Below are 21,388 nucleotides of genomic sequence, written 5' to 3'. Positions count from 1 at the left end.
TTGGGAATTTTAACTCTCTTGATGATATTACTAAACAAAGGTTCAAACTGATCTATGTGCACTTTTGTCTAGGCAATGGTCCTGGCATGATTTTGCACGTCTCCATTGAGCTCAAAGTCTCGTCTTGGTTCTTAGTCTCAATAGTTGGAGTGTGAAAACTCTATGCTCTTCTGTCAACTTTTCTCATTAGTAGGCCATCTCTCTAATAAGTTCCATACTGAGAATTCCAAAATTTCTTATGAGGAAAAGGGTAAGAGGCCTCTAGACTCATGATCAGTGATGGAGACCTCGAAATTAGTTTAGGCATCCTCTAAGGGTAAGCATCCACAGGACAAGTCAACCCCTATTAGGGTTCAGTCGAACCCATTTGGTGGCCATGTGGTGCCCAATGAAGCACATGTGATGCCTAAATGGCACAAAAGGTTCAACCAAAATAATTTGAGGTGAAAATAAGTTCTGTCAAACTCATTTCAAGTATTCAAGTAAGTAAATTAAAGTATTTAAGTGTTGATTTAAAGTATTTGAGTGTTCATTTTGGTTGAACATGGTTCAACCAAACCTAGTTCAACCAAAACTATTTATGTGTCATGTGATGAGGTAGTCAAATCATCATTTTCTCTACGATTCTAAAACTTTCCACTTTTGCTGTATTTTTCTTCAGGCAAAATATTATTTTACAAAAATAAAAAAGATATGTTTTTGTAGAGCTCAAAGTCAAGAATCTGTACATATAATTTTTTTAATGTTTGATTAATTTTAATATGTTTTATTTTTTAAACATTGCAGGTAGATTTTTTAAGTTAAAGAAGAGGTTGATTCAAAATAAAAAAAAAATTAAATGATATTAATTTTTTTAACAAAATATCATTATCACTAGATGAGAGAATATTCTCCAAATGGGTATAATTTTTCTTTTGATAATGATAAATTTAATAGACAAAAAGTGATGTCAAATGAAAACTACCCAATTCAACTATGTTGGACTTGAAAATGTTATTATGAGAAAAATATATATCAAAATGTAATTTTTTTTTTAACATTGCATATATATGTCATCTATTTGGAAAATCAAAATCAAGAAATTCCTCAATTTACATCATTTTGAAATTCAATTTAGAAATGTTAGTTTTATGTGGTCGAAGTTAAATAGTTTTATTTGTGTTGGCCACTTCCTTTATTAAAGATTGACACAAGGTTGTGCTTTTACCCAAATTTATGGAAATAAAAAAAATAAATCTCATACACATGCATGCACCCATACCCATTCATATAAGCATACTCATATATGTATTCAAATTTTGACATAAAAAAATTTGTTGTAGCCTGTAGCCTTTGTAGGATGCATAGCAATATATTTTGCATATATGTACATGTGTATAGATATATGTATATGTCTATGAATCTATTTGTTTCTATGCTTATGCATGCACCTAACTTCTTTGTAGGATGCATACCAATATAGTTTCTTTTGCATTGATAATAAAAGCCATGGATATATGTATGTGTGTGTGTGAATCTATTTTCTTATATGCTTGTGCATATACATGGTGTATAGCTATATGTATGAGTGTGATAATATATTTGTTTATATGATTGTGCATGTACATAGATAAATACATTTTAGGCAAACAAATTCACATGCACAAAGCCATACTCATAAACATTGTGCACTAAAAAAAAAAAATGCACATATAGAGACATGGGTACACAGATATAACCATGATCATATATGTGTTCCAACCAAGAAAAAGAAATTGTTGCCCCTTGTTGTCATGGTTGGATGTGTAGACACCTAAAAATGTCTCATTGATCGCATACTAATTATTCATCTACTTAATTAAGTAATTCTTTAATTATTTTATTAAACTAATTATTTCTTCTCATCAATCACATTCAACGTTGCTAAGTATTAACTAAATATTAAACATATTAACTAAATATTTTATTAAACATATTAACTAAATATTAATTAATTAGTGGCAACATTTTCCTTAGTTAAATAATCTTTATTATTTAATTAAGCTCATTTCTAATGTTTAAATAATTTTATTAAAATTATTAAAATTAATTAATTATTCCTCCAATTCCCCAAATTCTAATTCCACTTATTTTCATCTAATTGCATTTCATCTTTTCCCAAATTTGAATTTTACCTAATTCTAATTAATTTCATTTCTTCCAAATTAACATTTCACAAAATGTGAATTTTAGTTAATTTCACATGCATTTTAGCATTCGAAAGTCCAAATTGAAATCCAAATTGAAAATGAAAATAAAATTCAATTTCAATATCCCACAACACATGTTAAAATCTTAAACTATTCATCAAATCAGTTAACTCTTCAATCTCCTTCAATCACCTTTTTCTGACTAACAAGTTATCTATCAATCAATTCAGTCATCTCTCAATCAACTGGCTAATCTATTTAGTTCACTAGCCAATCTATTTAGTTGACTCCCCAATCAATGCAGTTAACAAGTCAATCAAGATGAGTTCATTGATCAATCAATTTTAGTTGACTATCAATCAACACTTGAGTTCTAATCCCCATCCCTTCTATGTTGAAACTCTATATAAACAATATCATTTTCTTAATAAATATAGATCACACTCTTCAAACCAATTGCCAATCTATGCAGGAATTTCAGTGTAATACCTAAGAGCCACCTACACCAGCAATTTGGAGAAGAACAATGGAAGCCATGATGCAACTAAGGGATTTTTTCAATTAGTTTAATTGTTTAAATCTCTTATTTATGCATTTATTTCACTAATTTGTGTTGGATTTTAGCTAGATTAGTTAAGGATTTGTGATTGTCCTTTTAGCCTAATTAGCATAACTTACATGATTTTCAAGAATTTGTTTTGTTCTTTTTAATAGCAGCAAAATAAATTTTCCTACCCTAACCTTGCAAAGGAAAATATCATTAGTAGAGACATGGTGGGCTATCTAGCCTATCTTTTCCTCAGTTACAAAGATTTGTCTTTTTGTAATCAGAGAGTAATTCTGACAGAAATCAGGAAAATAGAAAGACAGAATGAAGAAAAACTAAAATTGCAATTTTGAATTATCTTCTTAGAGGTTATGGATTAACTTCTGAGCAATTGTGAATTAATATACTGTCAATTGCGAATTACTATGATAAAAATTGTGAATTGATGTCTGAGCAATTGCATAGCATTGTCATGTCAATTGCGGATCAGTTAAGTGGTAAAATTTTAATTCAAACAAAAGTAAAAGACATAAGATAGAAGTTTATTTGGCAATGATGTTACTCCAAACCATGCAAGCCATCACATCAATGTCATCATAGAAGATGAGTTTGGCAAGGAATCAATGGATAGTTCTATGGTATTGAGCGATTTCCTCTCCCTCTTTAATTTCATGAAGTTGTGTTATGCTTTTGGTAGCCCTTGGTATGCTCTTTGTTGTCTTCTATATTGTCTTGCACTCCTGGCACCTGAAATTTTTAAAATCACCTTTGCTGCCATCAAATTATATACATTTTATGCAAAAAAAATGAATTTTCTTGAATTTAAAACTTTTTATGGGTTAGGTGCACAAGACCAAATAAATAAGAAAAGACAAATAAAAATTGAATTTTTGGCCCTTTTCTGGCAATTGTGGTGGATTTGAGCAATTGCGTGGCATTTTAACATCAATTGTGTATAAATATTAGCAATCACAAATTATTACTATCAATTGTGAACTAAAATTATCAAATATGAATAAAACGACAAACAATTGCAAATTTGCTAATTTTTGCACATTTACACATCAATGAATTTTTTTGAAAAAACAGACCAAAATGTGCAATTTTTTTTGACTCACCATGTTGCCAGTGTCGGGAGGTCTTTGATATGATCAGAATTGCTCAAACAAATGCAGCCTCACTCCATGACCCACCATCTCGATCCAAGGACAATAAAAGAACTAAAATCTCAAAGGAACTCCTACAAAGCAAATGAGTACAAATGAGATAAAATAAAAATCAATTTTTAATTTATAGCTCAAAATTATGGTTTTTGCCACCCTAAGGACTATGATCCCATCCAACTTCAATGCAATCATAGCCACATCAAACAAGATCTAAACCTGACCAAACTTCACATGATCAATTAATAGAATATTTTCAAAAAAATGGTCTTAATTTCACAATTTTTCGACCATATTTTCTGAGGGGGCATATTTACACCCTAAGCGCCACTGGGGCATACTGGAGCAGAACTTTTTTTGTTTTATTGGAAACAACGCCATTTCAACATTATTCATCTACTTAATTAAGTAGTTCTTTAATTATTTGATTAAACTAATTATTTCTTCTGATCAATCACATTCAACATTGCTAATTATTCAATTTCTATTCTCAAATCAATTTAATCAATTAATCCTCTTCTACATATTAACTAAATGTTAATTATTTAATTAATGGTGACATTTTCCTTAGTTAAATAAACTTTATTATTTACTGAAGCTCATTTCTAATGTTTAAATATTTTCATTTAAATTATTTAAATTAATTAATTATTCCTCCAATTCCCAAAATTTTAACTCCAATTAATTTCATTTCATTTCTTTGTGTTTGATTTTAGCTAGATTAGTTAAGGATTTGTGATCGTCCTTTTCGCCTAATTAGCATAATTTACATGATTTTCAATAATTTGGTTTGTTCTTTTTAATAGCACCAAAAGAAAGTTTTCCACTCTAACCCTGTAGAGGAAAGTAATGTTAGTAGACACATAGTGGGCTATCTAGCCTATCTTTTCTTTGGTTACAGAGCTCTGTCTTTTTGCAATCAAAGAGTAATTCTGACAAAAATCAGGAAAATAGAAAGACAATGAAGAAAAACTTAAATTGCAATTGTGAATCACCTTCTTTGAGATTACGGATTAAATTCTGAGCAATTGCGAATTAACATACTATCAATTACCAATTACTGTGATAGCAATTGTGAATTGATATCTGAGCAATTCCGTAGCATTGTCATGTCAATTGCAGATTAGTTAAGTGGCAAAATTTTAATTCAAACAAAAGTAAAAGATATAAGATAGAATTTTATTTTGCAATGATGTTACTCAAAACCATGCAATCCACCGCATCAATGTCATCATAAAAGTTGAATTTGGCAAGGAATCAATGGATAGTTCTATGGTATTGAGCGATTTCCTCTCCCTCTTCAATTTCATGAAGTTGTCTTTTTGCTTTTGGTAGCCCTTGGTATGCTCTTTGTTGTCTTCTATGCTATCTTGCACTCCTGGCACCTGAAATTTTTGAAGCCACCTTTCCTGCCATCAGATTACATACATTTTTTGCAAAAAATATGAATTTTCCTGAATTTAAAATTTTTTATGGGTTAGGTGCACAAGACCAAATAAATAAGAAATGACAAATAAAAATTGAAGTTCTGGCCCTTTTCTGGCAATTATGGTGAATTTTAGCAATTGTGTGGGACTTTAACATCAATTACAGATAAATATTAGCAATTGCAAATTATTACTATCAATTGCGAACTAAATTTATCAAATACGAATAAAACAAAAAATAATTGCAAATTTGATAATTTTTGCACATTTACACATCAATGAATTTTTTTGAAAAAATAGACAAAAATGTGCAAATTTTTTTGATTCACCATGCCGCCTATGCTGAGAGGTCTTTGATATGATCGCACTCGCTTTGGCAAATGCACCCTCACTCTGTGACCCGACATCTCGATCCAAGGACGCTAAAAGAACTAAAATCCCAAAGGAACTCCTACAAAGCAAATGAGTACAAATGAGCTAAAATCAAAATCATTTTTCAATTTATAGCTCAAAATTAGGGTTTTCGCCACCCTAACAACTGTGATCCCCTCCAACTTCAATGTAGTCGTAGCCATATCAAATGAGATCGAAACCTGACCACACTTCACATGATTGATTGGTAGAATATTTTCAAAAAAATGGTCTTAATTTCACAATTTTTTGACCAGTTTTTCCGAGGGGGCATATTTACACCCTAAGCTTTGTTGGGGCATACTGGGGTAGAAATTTTTCATTTTCTTTGAAACAAGGTCATTTCGACATTATGTCAAAGAGGGGAAAATGTAGACACCTAAAAAATGTCTCATTGACAACATACTAATTATTCATCTACTTAATTAAGTAATTCTTTACTTATTTGATTAAACTAATTATTTTTTCTGATCAATCACATTCAACATTGCTAATTATTGAATTTCTATTCTCAAATAAATTTAATCAGTTAATCCTTTTCTACATATTAACTAAATATTAATTATTTATTTAATGGTGACATTTTCCTTAGTTAAATAATCTTTATCATTTAATTAAGCTCATTTCTAATGTTTAAATAATTTTATTTAAATATTTAAATTAATTAATTATTCCTCCAATTCCTCAAATTCTAATTCTAATTAATTTCATCTAATTTCATTTCATCTTTTCCCAAATTCAAATTTCACCTAATTACAATTAATTTCATTTCTTCCAAATTAACATTTCACCAAATGTGAATTTTAGTTAATTTCATGTGCATTTTAGCATTTGAAAGTCCATATTGAAATCCAAATTGAAAATGAAAATGAAATTCAATTTCAAAATCCTATAGCACATGTTGAAATCTTAACTGATTCATCAAATTAGTTAACCAATCAGTTAGCTAAGTTAACTCTTCAATCTCCTTCAATCACCTTTTTTTGACTAGCCAGTTATCCCTCAATCAATTCAGTCATCTCTCAATCAACTCAGTAAACTGGCTAATCTATTCAGTTCACCAGCCAATCTATTTAGTTGACTCCCCAATCAAACGAGTTAACAAGTCAATCAAGATGAGTTCACTGATCAATCAATTTTAGTTGACTATCAATCAGCACTTGAGTTCTAATCCTTAGTCCCTTTTGTGTTGAAAATCTATATAAACATCATTTTGTCAATAAATCTAGATCACACTCTTCAAAGCAATTGCCAATCTACGCAAGAATTTTAGTTTTTAATACTTGAGAGCCACCTACACTAGCAATTTGGGGAAGAACAATGGAGGCCATGATGCAACTAGGGGAGTTTTCCAATTAGTTTAATTGTTTAAATCTCTTATTTATGCATTTATTTCATTGATTTGTGTTTGATTTTAGCTAGATTAGTTAAGGATCTGTGATCATCCTTTTAGCCTAATTAACATAATTTACATGATTTTCAAGCATAAAACATGATGCATGCCAATATGTGAATATATACATAGGTATACACATGCACATAGAAATACACATGTAAATACAAGCCATAGTCATAAATGCATTGAAATAATAAATGAAAAATATATACATGGGCATACACATACACATGCAAATAGACATACTCATATATGTCTTCGAATGAAGAAAAAAAAATACTACTACCTCTTGCTAACTTTGTGGGATGCATCCCAACATGTGCATGTACATAGGCATACACATACACATGCATATATCCATACTCATAAATGAATTTTAAAATAAATAAAAAATGTATATATAGGCATACGCATACATATACATATAATCGCACTGATATATATTTTTGCATAGAAAATAAATCCTTTTTTACCTTCTATTGTATTTGTAGAATGCATAGATGCAACTACAAGCGTTTGCAAATGAAATCTGTTCCATAAGAGCTAGAAATGATGTTTCATCTCCAGTGGTTTAGATTTTGTCTTTTTGAAAATTACATATTGATGAAAATGAGGATGAGAAGTACAGAGTTCTTCTTTCTAATGGAACCCACATGCAATTAGGCATACTTCCTGTTGGAGTAAAATACCACTTAGAGGGGGGGGGTGAATCAGTGGTATACAAATTTCAACTGACCTTGAAATGATTTTTCAAAACTTTGAATGATAACCACTGTAGAACGGGCATTCTTAAAATCAATAACTTTGATAGACATTATTGACTCAAAAAACCAACTCACACTTTTGATATGACTAATATGAATATCAAGACAACTGCTATTGAAGCATCATATATCAACATCATATTAGTTTTTGTTGTATTAGGATAAGTATCATGACAACTAAAAATGATAGATCAATGTCAAAAATGTACCAACACAATGAAGCAATTTGTGGCTAACATTAACTCATGAATATAAGATATTGATTGTAGAGTTTGATTGACCATAATGAATATGAGTAGAGAACATCATTTGGAAAAATGACACATGATAAGTAAATTAACATGAGGATCAAGCACATTGGTGATAATGACAACCCATAACACAAATATTGTCCTGAGTGGAAAACCCTCATGGGGTAGAAAAACCACTCAAAAATGCCTCACTGGCTTATACTATTGTCAAAGGCCTTAAGATCAATGCTACTATCTCACATTTCCATCATTGGCTCTTTCTAGTATTATTGGTTCTTCCTTATGTAACCACCAACCTCCAACTTCTTATAACTTAATCAATTGATGAACACCCTTTGATACCAAACTCATTATGAAAAATTAGTAGTGTACCAACACCATTACTGATCAATAAGGATGAAAATCTCTACATATGTGAAGAGTGAAACAATCTTGACACAAAATAAATTCTTGAATCAACTCAAGAAACAACCAAAACAACTACAAAAACACTATCTTTAATTTACTCATTGTCATTGAACTATGCATAATCTTACTCAAGTTCCTTGTTTTCTCTAGGGGCTAGAGGGTAAAACACTAACCTTCTCCCCCTTACCACATGTTGATCTTTCATGCACTATGTGATGCTTCTTTTGTGATATGCACAAGATTAGTTTTTCCTTCTTCTTGACTTTGTTTTCTTCTCCACATATTCAAGGGCTCTTTCTTTTCCCAAACCTTCATAGAATCCTTTTTTTTCTTGTTCAAAGTACCTATTCTTTTGTTATACCTACATTGTTGTACTTTAAGCCCAATATTATTACATCTAAAACATATACTATATAACCAGAAGGATAATAACATTTTGATAAACCATCAAAATTCCAACACTCTCTTTTCATGTGCCCAACCTTATTGTAGTTATAGAAAATCATATTGTAGTTTTGATTTGATAGCCAATAATAACTACAATCTCTAGCTCTATGACCATATTTATGACAAACATAGCAATAACCATCAAACTTAGATAGTTATACTTCAGGGAATAATATTGTCTGGTAGATGAAAACCTTGTGGACTAGTTATTTATTCTTCCAACTCTGTTGGTACCTTTTTGTTATTTTTTATCAATATTCTTGTTTTTTGTTTCAAATGCAGTAGAATGGTAATTCAAGTCTATCTACTTTCTTGGAGTCTGTCTAACATTGAAAATCCTTCCATTTGTTATTGCAAACACTATTTCATATTTAGACTCATCTTGAATACCAGATATTTGGCCTTTTCAAAGCCTAAACCAAAAAGATGCTTGCAGACTTTTCTGACTACTCAACATTTGATCTAATGCATTTGCACCTTTCACAAAAAATTTCATCTTGATATTTCCAAGATTTTTTCTCAAAGAAACTACTTCTCCTTCTAGTTTTTTGGAACTCACTAGTTTTGATTTCCAAATTTGATTTAGTTACTTCTGCTTTTCTCTTAGCCACTTCTTCTTTTCTCTTGACTTCTTCAGGTTGATTCTTAAAATCTGAAACTAGTTTTTGATCATTCTCAAGGGCTGAAAGAGTTTTAGCCTTAAACTCCCTTTCTTCTTGGAGTTTCTTCTCTAATTTTTTATTCACTTTTCTAAGACTCTTAATATCATCTAGAGAAAAAAAAATCTCTCCTTCAAAATCAATTACTCCTTCAAGGTTACTAACACACTTTTCTACATCAAAGTCATTCATCTCTACTACAAATTCTTCAAATTCAACATTAGACATCTTTCCTTTAGACTGAGACTTATCCTTAGTAAATTCTACTTTTGTAGGCTGTGAGTATTTCTTTTTATTCCTATTCCTCTTTCGCATGACAACCACTAATCCACTTTCAGGAATCCCCTAAGTTGGCTATACTTATGACAAGGGTTTGGCTCTGATACCACTTGTTGGAGTACAATACCACTGAGAGGGGGGGGTGAATTAGTGGTATACTAATTTCAACTGACCTTGAAATGATTTTTCAAAACTTTGAATGATAACCATTCTAGAATAGGCATGCTTGGAATCAAGAACTTTGATAGACATTATTCACTCAAAGCACCAACTCAATTTTGATACAACTAACATGAATATCAAGACAAATCCTATTGAAGCATCATATATCAACATCATATCCATTTTAGTTGTATTAGGTTAAGTATCATGACAACCAAAATTGACAGACCAAAGTCTAGAATGTACCAACACAACGAAGCAATATATAGTTAATATTAACTGATGAATATAAGACATAAGAGCAAGGATTTTCACATATTTGACAAACTAAAGATGCAGTAACTTAGACATTGATTGTAGAGTTTGATTGATCATAATGAAGATGGGAAAATAACATAATTTCAAACCATGACACATGATAAGAAAATGAGCATGAGGATCAAACACATCAGTGATAAGGACAAGGCATAACACAAATATTGTCTTGAGTAGAAAAACCTCATGGGGGTAGAAAAACCATTCAAAAATGCCATTGGATTAATCTGAAAACTTTTTGTTTACAATGCTTCATTGGCTTAATTAATAAAATGCCTCACTAACTACAATGTGTCACAATAAAATGTGCCTCACTAGCTAATACAACCTATCTCATAACAACATAGTTTTTATACAAATATAGAGAAACATCTTTGTTTCACCATACAAAATCTTCTGATCTCACATCACTTGAAATTCCAAAGCAAAAGCATAATATGCCTCAACTATTCACATATAATATATCACTGTGCATATGTGAAGTATGCATAGTGGTATAATATAGTAAATATCTATGCTACAAGTTCCTAATATGTTGATATGCAAAGAAGAATGATCATACATTTATATCACTATAAGCCAATAACTCTCACACAAGGTATAATCAAGAATGATGTCTCTTTCTGATGCCACCAATCTCATAACATTGAATTCCTTCAACATGATGCATAAATAATATTCTCTATTTTTGAAAGAGAATTGTCTTCATAACTATTACAATAGAATTTACAACTATCTTTCTCAAATTATTTCAATTCATTTATCAAATAAACTGAATATCAATTGTTTTGAATAAAAATTAATAATCATCTTGTGGTATATCGAACTAAATATATAATGTGAATATGATCAACAATATGTATGTTAAACCAATTGAAACCCATCTTAGCCAAAATCAAACACCGTATTCAAACTGGAGTTTAAATTGTAATTTTGAGAAAGAAAGAAGTACAAAATAACATAAACCATGATCAAACTTTTAACTGCAAACATGTTAAACCACTTTGAATAGAGACATGCAAAAGTCCCCATACCCGAACAAGGGTTTTTGAGAAAGCTAAACCTTTTGGAAACCCAAACCCTAACAAGGGTTATCAAAACATAAACTGTTAAAATCTTAAACAAGATATTCATTATAATGAACCTCATAACAATTTTAAACAAAGAAAATAAACAAAACTCTCTTTCTTCTTAACATAAAAGAGATAAGAAGATTAAAAAAAAAACTTTTCCAATCACAAAATTAATACTTTAACCTCTTTAGAAATTGATAAACAAAAAATAGACATTGAAGAAATCAAAACACCTATTAATGTATTTAACTTTCCATTGGAGAACTACTTGCAAAATACTGTCATCAAAACTCTATTAAACCAAACTGCACATCTTGTCACAACCCTCCTTTATCACTTTTGATTTGATACAATTCTATTATATAATTTTTGGTTGAGCTAGTGGAAATGATTGAATAAATAATATAAAAGAATAATAATAAGCACACACACACACACACTTGGAGAATATAATTCAAAAATCTTTATTTATTTTTATTTTTACTCCCAATTATGGCACATGTTGTAGGAGGAATAAGAAGCTTCTAGAGGAATCTCCACCACCTTGCATGTAACTCCCACACTAAGTTTTTAATCAATTTGCATGAGTCCAATATTGGAAAAGAATCTCTTTTTTAATTAAATTCTCTAGATAGTGGAATGGAGGGATTTTTCTTATAAAATTGTATGCAAGTTTCAAAGAAGGGAGTTGATTATGTTTTGAAGAAAATTTCCCAAGTTTTTAGTAGTAGGATCTTCTTGGTAGTCTCATTTTCATTGCAGGATTTGTTAAGTTATTGTTTGAAATATTTCTCTCAAGTGGCAAGGAAGGATCTAAGGAGGATATCTAGAAGGTTGGATTCAACATCGAACTTCGATAAGACAGGTTCTCCTCTTGTTCTTTCACATTCCCATATGAGAAAATGGTATTATCCAAAATATAGCTTCTAGATCTTCCTTTATAAAATTTTCTTTTGTGATAATATTCAAAAGATAGCTTATTTATTTGTTTAATTATTTTTTTAGAAAAGAAATATCAGATCCTGCTTGCATGTGAAAGATAGCTATTATTTGTTTAAATTTCATAGAAAATATCAGATCTTGCTGGATTGAAAATTTAAATGTAATTCTTTTTTTTTAAATCTTACTTCCCTTCAAACAGAAAATGCCTGATAATAGGAATATAAATCTCTCTCTGTGTTATTCATTCTTGTGAATCAATCTTTATTCTCATTGTTTACATTAATATATTTTTTTATTTCATATATCTGGTTATATAAATCTCTCTGTGCAAAAAGAGTATAAATCTCTCTCTGTTCTCATTATTCACATTAATATTATTTTTTATTTCATATATCTGGTTATATAAATCTCTCTGTGCAAAAAGAGTATAAATCTCTCTTTGTGTTATTCATTCTTGTGAATAAATCTTTATTCTCATTGTTTACATTAATATTATTTTTTATTTTATATAAATCTCTCTGTGTGTTATTCATTCTTGTGAATAAATCTTTATTCTCATTGTTTACATTAACATATTTTTTTTATTTCATAGATCTGGTTATATAAATCTCTCTATGCAAAAGGAGTATAAATCTCTCGTGAATATTAAATTCCTAATTATGCGAAATCAATTCAAAGTATTTTTCCTACCTCTATGATAATCTAATTATCTGTTTTATTTGCTGAAGTAAATCTCTCTATTTTCATTTCAATCCTGTGAATAAATTCTTGTTCTTATTGTTATTATAACTTCTTAAATATCATTAAATAATCTCGGAATGAAAACCATATATATATATATATATATATAAATGTTATTTAAAACGATAGCAAAAATATAAAATATTGCAAGGGATTATAAAGTGGTCTTCGAAAATTAATTTCGAGAAATATCGGGCAGCGTGTAGGAGGTGGTTATTGTAACCGCTAGGGAAGTGGTACCTTACACCTCCCCTGCGGTCACTGTTATGACAGTGGCCGCAGGGGGGTGGAGGAGCCTGCGATGTCCCCTCATTTGTGCGAGCCTGCACCCGTAGGACCACAAGGGTGATGGGACCCATGGTCCCCACCCCTCCCCCTTAAATTCCCCATTAGCTATTAAAACAAAATTTCATTTATTAATTTTGTTTTGTATTTAGTTTTTTTTTAATATATTTTAAATTGCAAATTGGAATTGTTAATAACTACTTTAGTTTGAATTTTAAGTTTAATTGTTAATAATTGCTTTAGTTTATATTTTAAGTTAGTAAATTAGACTTAGGAAAATTTATAAATAATTAGGATTATTGTGTAATAAATTTAAATTAAATTGGAATCTCTCAACCCATTTGAGAATTATTGGGTTAGTTGATTGGTAATTTTAGGTTCTTTTAAAACAATTAAGTCATATTATTATGGTGGTTGATCCAAAATTTGTCTATGTCTAAACTAATTGCTATTTTGGAACCGATGACTCTATAATTAATTATTTCCGTAGTAGGAATAAATCATTGCTTAGTCTTACATGTAAGTTACACTATTTTCGCATCATGCAAATTACTTATATATTAATTACATTTATTGATGCCTTCATCATCTCCATGTAAGTTATGCATTTAATCATTGATATGTGAGTTTCATAATTATCATCATTATGTAAGTTTGGAATATTAAATGATTTAGATATGGTTTATTTTCACGTAGTTCATCAAGTAGTTGTCTCAATTAATTGAACTTTGCAATGTCTATTTATGCATGTTCAATTCATAATTGCTTTTCAAGCATGATGTTTTCATAAGTTCTTAGTTAAGAAAACTAAATAAAGGAAGTTGGAAAACCAAAACCTAGCAGCGTTCGGTATATACAGTGCCTCTGGGTCACGCTTACAGGTAATGCCATCATGTTGAACTACTGCACTTAATGCCTAATAAAGCTGCATCAATGACGTCTGTGGCATTGTCCCTATAAATCGCCGGGGACTAATAAGGGACACTTGGGACTAATAAGGGATCATCTTCAGCCTTTTCTTAAGCGCTACCATCGTGGGTAGCAACTGCAGAGAAATTGTCTAGGACATTGACCCTAGAAAGGGTTGCTTACCCACTAATTAGTTTACATCAAACCATAGAGTAGAAAATAGAACTACATATTTTACGCCTTGATCCCGTGCCGAAACGGGTATGTAGGAAGTCTTGGGATGGAGTTGTCCCTAGTACTCAGGCGTTCATGGGTGGGGTCTAGGCTCGGTAAAAAGAAGGATTGAGTAAGAATCTTAATTTGAAAGATAAGTATAATAAAAAAGGAAAAAGTATTTCAATGCATACTCGGAAGGAATCCTGTATGGATTTGCTTGACTTCTCGAGGCTTTAAACCAAACTCTGAGGTGGAACTCAAGCTTGTATTATGTTATTTAATTACTCCTAAGGACGGCGACCTTGGTGCACTTCTATTAGAAGAGTGTAGTACTTAGTGAGTGGCTTAGGACCTGAATGGTCCTGACGAGTCTAAGTCTCTGGCCAGAGCACCTCCTATCCCGATTGGATAGATGCTTATCCTGTATGGGTAGATGCCTATCCCATATTGGATAGATGAAATCTTATGTCCTGTATGGACAGATGCCTAACCCGTATGGTTAGATGCTCATCCCGGATGGATGAATGCCTAATCGAAATGGATGGATGCCCAAAGTATGTGATTGAATCAAACACAAATGATTAAATTTTAAAACACTAAAAAAAAATAATGGTGAACTTGTTGAGTTAATTATGGTGCGTTATTACATGTGGTATTAGAGCCAGGTTCAAATCTAGGCCTTGTGCTCACTTCAATTTGTACAACTAAGGGAATGTTTTGCAATGGTAGAAATTAAATCTTAAAATCCTAAATCAAGAACTAACTACATCATTTAACTTTCAGGTAACACCCTAGAATGGCTGGAAGTAACTAAGTGTTTGCCGAGGACAAGGGTACAATTTCCTAAGTTTGAAACAAGGGTAGACCTCTATGTGGCACCCCTAGGATTGTATGATGTAATTATTGGAATGAGTTAGTTAACAGATCATCAAGCTAATGTAGATTGCTATAATAAAGTTGTTGAATGTTTGGATGATGGGGGAAAAAGGGTCAAAATCCAAGGAAATTTTAACCCCATTAGTATAGAAACCATATCAGCCATGCAATTAAAGAAGGAAAGAAGAAGAGGAGGTCTAATCTATATGGTTGAAATTGATGAAGGAAAAGAGGAAAATACCTCAACCTTTGAAAATAGCCCTTTCTTAAAATAATTCGAGGATGTATTTCCAGAAGAATTACCTGGCTTACCTCGTAAAAGGAAGTTTGACTTTTCTATCGACATACTACCGGGAGCTGAACCAGTATCAAGGGCACCTTACCAAATGAACACAACTGAATTGCAAGAGCTCAAGATGCAATTAGAGGAACTCTTAGCTAAGGGATTAATAAGGCCAAGTGTATCACCATGGGGAGTGCCAGTCTTATTCGTTAAGAAGAAGGATGGAACCTTAAGACTATGCATCGACTATAGGATGTTGAACAAGGTCACAATAAAGAATAGGTATCCCTTACCTCGAATAGAGGATCTTTTTGACCAAATGAAAGAAGCAGCAGTTTTCTCAAAGATAGACCTCCAGTCAAGATACCATCAACTCAGAATTAAGGAGGAGGACATTCTGAAGATAGCTTTCAGGACTAGATATGGGCATTATGAGTCACAGTAGTTCCTTTTGGTGTAACCAATACCCCGACTGCATTTATGAACCTAATGTAAATTTTTTTTGGTATTTCTAGATGACATATTGATTTACTCTAGGAATGAGGAGGAACATTTTGTACACCTACAAATCATTTTGCAAAGGTTGAGAGAACATAAGTTATATGGGAAATTGTCAAAATGTGCCTTCTTTGAGGAAAAGATTCACTACCTGGGGCATATAATATCAAAGGAAGGAATAGCAGTTGATCTAGATAAGATAAAGGCAATAGTAGAATGGCCGATCCCTAAAAATGTTTCAGAGGTAAGAAGCTTTATGGGGCTAGCAGGTTACTATAGGAGGTTTGTGGAAGGATTCTCTAAGATAGCAAACCCCATCACCCCATTATAGAGGAAGGGTAAAAGGTTCGTGTGGACAAAACAAAGTGATAAGTCATTCCAAATCTTGAAGGGAAAAGTTACTTTAGCACCCATTCTCAAGGTACCAGATCTGAATGGACACTTCACAGTCGTAACTGACGCTTCTATCGAAGGTTTAGGAGGAGTACTTGTCCAAGATGAAGGGGTAGTAGCTTACGAATCTAGGAAGATGAAGACTCATGAGGTTAATTATGCACCCCATGACTTGGAGTTAGCAGCGATTGTACATGCCCTAGAGAAATGGAGACACTTCTTGCTAGGGAAGCCCTTTGAGTTAAAGTCAGATAACCAAGGACTAAAGTACATCTTTACCCAACCCCACTTAAATGCCAGACAAAGAAGGTGGTTAGAGTTTCTAAGTGAATATGATTTTGAAATTGAATATATTAAGTGGAAGGAAAATAGGGTGGCAGATGCTTTGAGTAGGAGGAGACACTTGATGACTATAGCAACATTCAAAACTTCTTTCAAAAGGCAAGTAATGGATGAGCAGGGTCACGACCCATTATATGAGCAAGTCAAATTGACATTAGAACATGATCCAACCGATCCTAAGATTGAAGGGTATACATTAGACAAGGATGGGTTGCTTAGATACAATAATAGAATCTATATTCCTAATTCAGGAGACTTAAGGGAAGTAGTCTTGTCGAAGGCTCACAATGCCCCTTATTTAGGGCACCCAAGAGTTAACAAACTTTATGTAGATCTAAAGAAGTTATACTTTTGGCAAGGGATGAAGAATTACATAGTCAAGGATGTGGCTAAATGTTTGGAGTGTCAAAGAGTAAAGGCAAAACATAGATATCCAGCTGGATTGTTACAGTTACATGATGTACCTCAACACAAGTGGCAAGTTATTAGCATGGATTTTGTGCAAGGGTTGCCATGTCACCTTTTAGGCATGATACAATAATGGTGGTAATTGAAAAACTCACTAGGGTGGCACACTTTATACTAGGGATCCCGATGGATGTTGCACCTACCTTGGCTAGGTGCTTTGTTAAGGAAATATTTAGGTTGCATGGAATACTAGAGAAAATCATATTAGATAGAGATGCTAGATTCACTTCAAGGTTTTGGACAACTCTTCAAACAGCTCTAGGAACTCAACTAAATTTTAGCACAGCATACCATCCTGAAACCAACGGTCAAATAGAAAGGACAAATCAAGACCTACTTTGCATGTACTGCATGGACCAACAAAAGAAATGGAAAGAGTACCTACCTCTGGTGGAGTTTTTTTACAATAATACATATCAAACATCTTTGGGAATGGCACCTTTCGAAGCATTGTATGGTAGACCATGTCGAACACCTTTGAGTTGGGATAGTCTTGAAGATAGAATAATTGTTGGACCAGATATGTTGAAGGAGATGGAAAGGAAAACTAAGGAAATTAGGTAGAGATTGAAAGAAGCCTCAGATAGGCAGAAAAGTTACGCAGACAAGAATAGGATGCCAAGGGAGTTTGAAGTGGGAGAGAAAGTCTTCCTAAGGGTTAGGCCACACAAGAGTTCCATAAGATTTGGGAAAAAGACTAAGCTTGCACCTCGTTATGTTGGGCCTTTTGAAATATTGGAAAGGATTAATCCAGTTGCATACCGGTCGGCCTTACCTCCCCAGTTGAGCCCAATCCATGATGTCTTCCACGTATCTCTTCTTAAAAAGTATGTACCTGATGAGAAACACATTTTGAATTGGTATGCTTTGCAAGTCCAGGAAATGGGAGGAATAATGATAGAGCCATTCAAAATCTTGGAGAGGCACCAGTGCCAATTGCGCAATAGAGAGGTTGATCAAAGCAAAGTACAATGTAACCAGTATGATGAAAAGAATGCCACATGGGAAGATACTAAGGAAATGCAACAATTTTTCCCTTTTTTGTTTTAAACTAATCATGAACTATAAACTCTTTTGGATTCATTCAATAAGTGCATCGGGACGATGCACAAATTAAGGGGGGGAGGATTTCACAACCCTCCTTTATCACTTTTGATTTGATACAATTCTATTATATAATTTTTGGTTGAGCTAGTGGAAATGATTGAATAGATAATATAAAAGAATAATAATAGGCATACACACACACACACTTGGAGAATATAATTCAAAAAGCTTTATTTATTTTTATTTTTACTCCCAATTATGGCACATGTTGTAGGAGGAATAAGAAGCTTCTAGAGGAATCTCCACCACCTTGCATGTAACTCCCACACTAAGTTTTTAATCAATTTGCATGAGTCCAATATTGGAAAAGAATCTTATGTTTAATTAAATTCTCTAGATAGTGGAATGGAGGGATTTTTCTTATAAAATTGTATGCAAGTTTCAAAGAAGGGAGTTGATTATGTTTTGAAGAAAATTTCTCAAGTTTTTAGTAGTAGGATCTTCTTGGTAGTCTCATTTTCATTGCAGGATTTGTTAAGTTATTGTTTGAAAGATTTCTCTCAAGTGGCAAGGAAGGATCTAAGGAGGATAGCTAGAAGGTTGGATTCAATATCAAACTTTGATAAGCTAGGTTCTCCTCTTGTTATTTCACATTCCCATATGAGAAAATGGTATTATCCAAAATATAGCTTCAAGATCTTCCTTTATAAAATTATCTTTTGTGATAATATTGAAAATATAGGTTATTTATTTGTTTAATTGTTTTTTTTAGAAAAGAAATATCAGATCTTGCTTGCATGTGAAAGATAGCTATTATTTGTTTAAATTTCTTAGAAAATATCAGATCTTGCTGGATTGAAAATTTAAATGTAATTCTTTTTTTAAAAATCTTAGTTCCCTTCGAACAAAAAATGCTTGATAATAAGAATATAAATCTCTCTCTATGTTATTCATTCTTGTGAATAAATCCTTATTCTCATTGTTTACATTAATATTATTTTTTATTTCATATATTTGGTTATATAAATCTCTCTGTGCAAAAAGAGTATAAATCTCTCTTTGTTCTCATTATTTACATTAATATTATTTTTTATTTCATATATCTGGTTATATAAATCTCTCTATGCAAAAAGAGTATAAATCTCTCTCTGTGTTATTCATTCTTGTGAATAAATCTTTATTCTCATTGTTTACATTAATATTATTTTTTATTTTATATAAATCTCTCTATGCAAAAAAAAAAGAATATAAATCTCTCTCTGTGTTATTCATTCTTGTGAATAAATCTTTATTCTCATTGTTTACATTAACATATTTTTTTTATTTCATATATCTGGTTATATAAATCTCTCTGTGAATATTAAATTCCTGATTATGCGAAATCAATTCAAAGTATTTTTCCTACCTCTATGATAATCTAATTATCTATTTTATTTGCTGAGGCAAATCTCTCTATTTTCATTTCAATCCTGTGAATAAATTCTTGTTCTTATTGTTATTATAACTTCTTAAATATCATTAAATAATCTCAGAATGAAAACCATATATATATATATATATATATATATATATATATATATATATATATATATATATATATAAAATTTAAAACGATAGAAAAAATATTAAATATTGCAAGGGATTATAAAGTGGTCTTCGAAAATTAATTTTGAGAAATATCGGGCAACATGTAGGTGGCGGTTATTGTAAATGTCGGGGAAGTGGTACCTTCCACCTCCCCTGTGGTCACTATTATGACAGTGGCCGCAGGGGGATGGAGGGGCCCACGATGTCCCCTCATCCTTGCAGGTACCCGTAGGACCGTAGGGGTGATAGGACCCGTGGCCCCCACCCCTCCCCCTCAAATTCCCCATTAGCTATTAAAACAAAATTTCATTTATTAATTTTGTTTTGTATTTAGTTTTTTTTTAATATATTTTAAATTGCAAATTGGAATTGTTAATAACTACTTTAGTTTAAATTTTAAGTTTAATTGTTATTAATTGCTTTAGTTTATATTTTAAGTTAGTAAATTAGACTTAGGAAAATTTATAAATAATTAGGATTATTGTGTAATAAATTTAAATTAAATTGGAATCTCTCAACCCATTTGAGAATTATTGGGTTAGTTGATCGGTAATTTTAGGTTCTTTTAAAACAATTAAGTCATATTATTATGGTGGTTGATCCAAAATTTGTCTATGTCTAAACTAATTGTTATTTTGGAACCGGTGACTCTATAATTAATTATTTCCGTAGTAGGAATAATTCATTGCTTAGTCTTACATGTAAGTTACATTATTTTCGCATCATGCAAATTACTTATTTATTAATTGCATTTATTGATGCCTTCATCATCTCCATGTAAGTTACACGCTTAATGATTGATATGTGAGTTTCATAATTATCATCATTATGTAAGTTTGGAATATTAAATGATTTAGATATGGTTTATTTTCACGTAGTTCATCAAGTAGTTGTCTCAATTAATTGAACTTTGCAATGTCTATTATGCATGTTCAATTCATAATTGCTTTTCAAGCATGATGTTTTCATAAGTTCTTAGTTAAGAAAACTAAATAAAGGAAGTTGGAAAACCAAAACCTAGCAGTGTTCGATATATACAGTGCCTCTAGGTCATGCTTACGAGTAATGTCGTCGTGTTGAACTACTGCACTTAATGCCTAATAAAGTTGCATCAATGATGTCTATGGCATCGTCCCTATAAATCGTCAGGGAGTAATAAGGGACACTTGGAAGTTAAAATCCAATGGGCGGGTAATCCCCCTTGGATCGATAATTTAATAAGATAATTCTAAAATGATCTTTCATCCATTGAGTTAAACCATAGTAAACCCCTGTAGGGATGATGAGTGAAATTCTTTTATGGAATTGATTTAATCTCAAAGAATTATTGT

The sequence above is a fragment of the Cryptomeria japonica genome, chromosome 4 (assembly GCF_030272615.1).
Source record: "Cryptomeria japonica chromosome 4, Sugi_1.0, whole genome shotgun sequence".
NCBI lineage: Eukaryota > Viridiplantae > Streptophyta > Pinopsida > Cupressales > Cupressaceae > Cryptomeria > Cryptomeria japonica.
The sequence above is the reverse complement of the archived record's forward strand: the minus strand, read 5'-3'. Positions refer to the sequence as shown.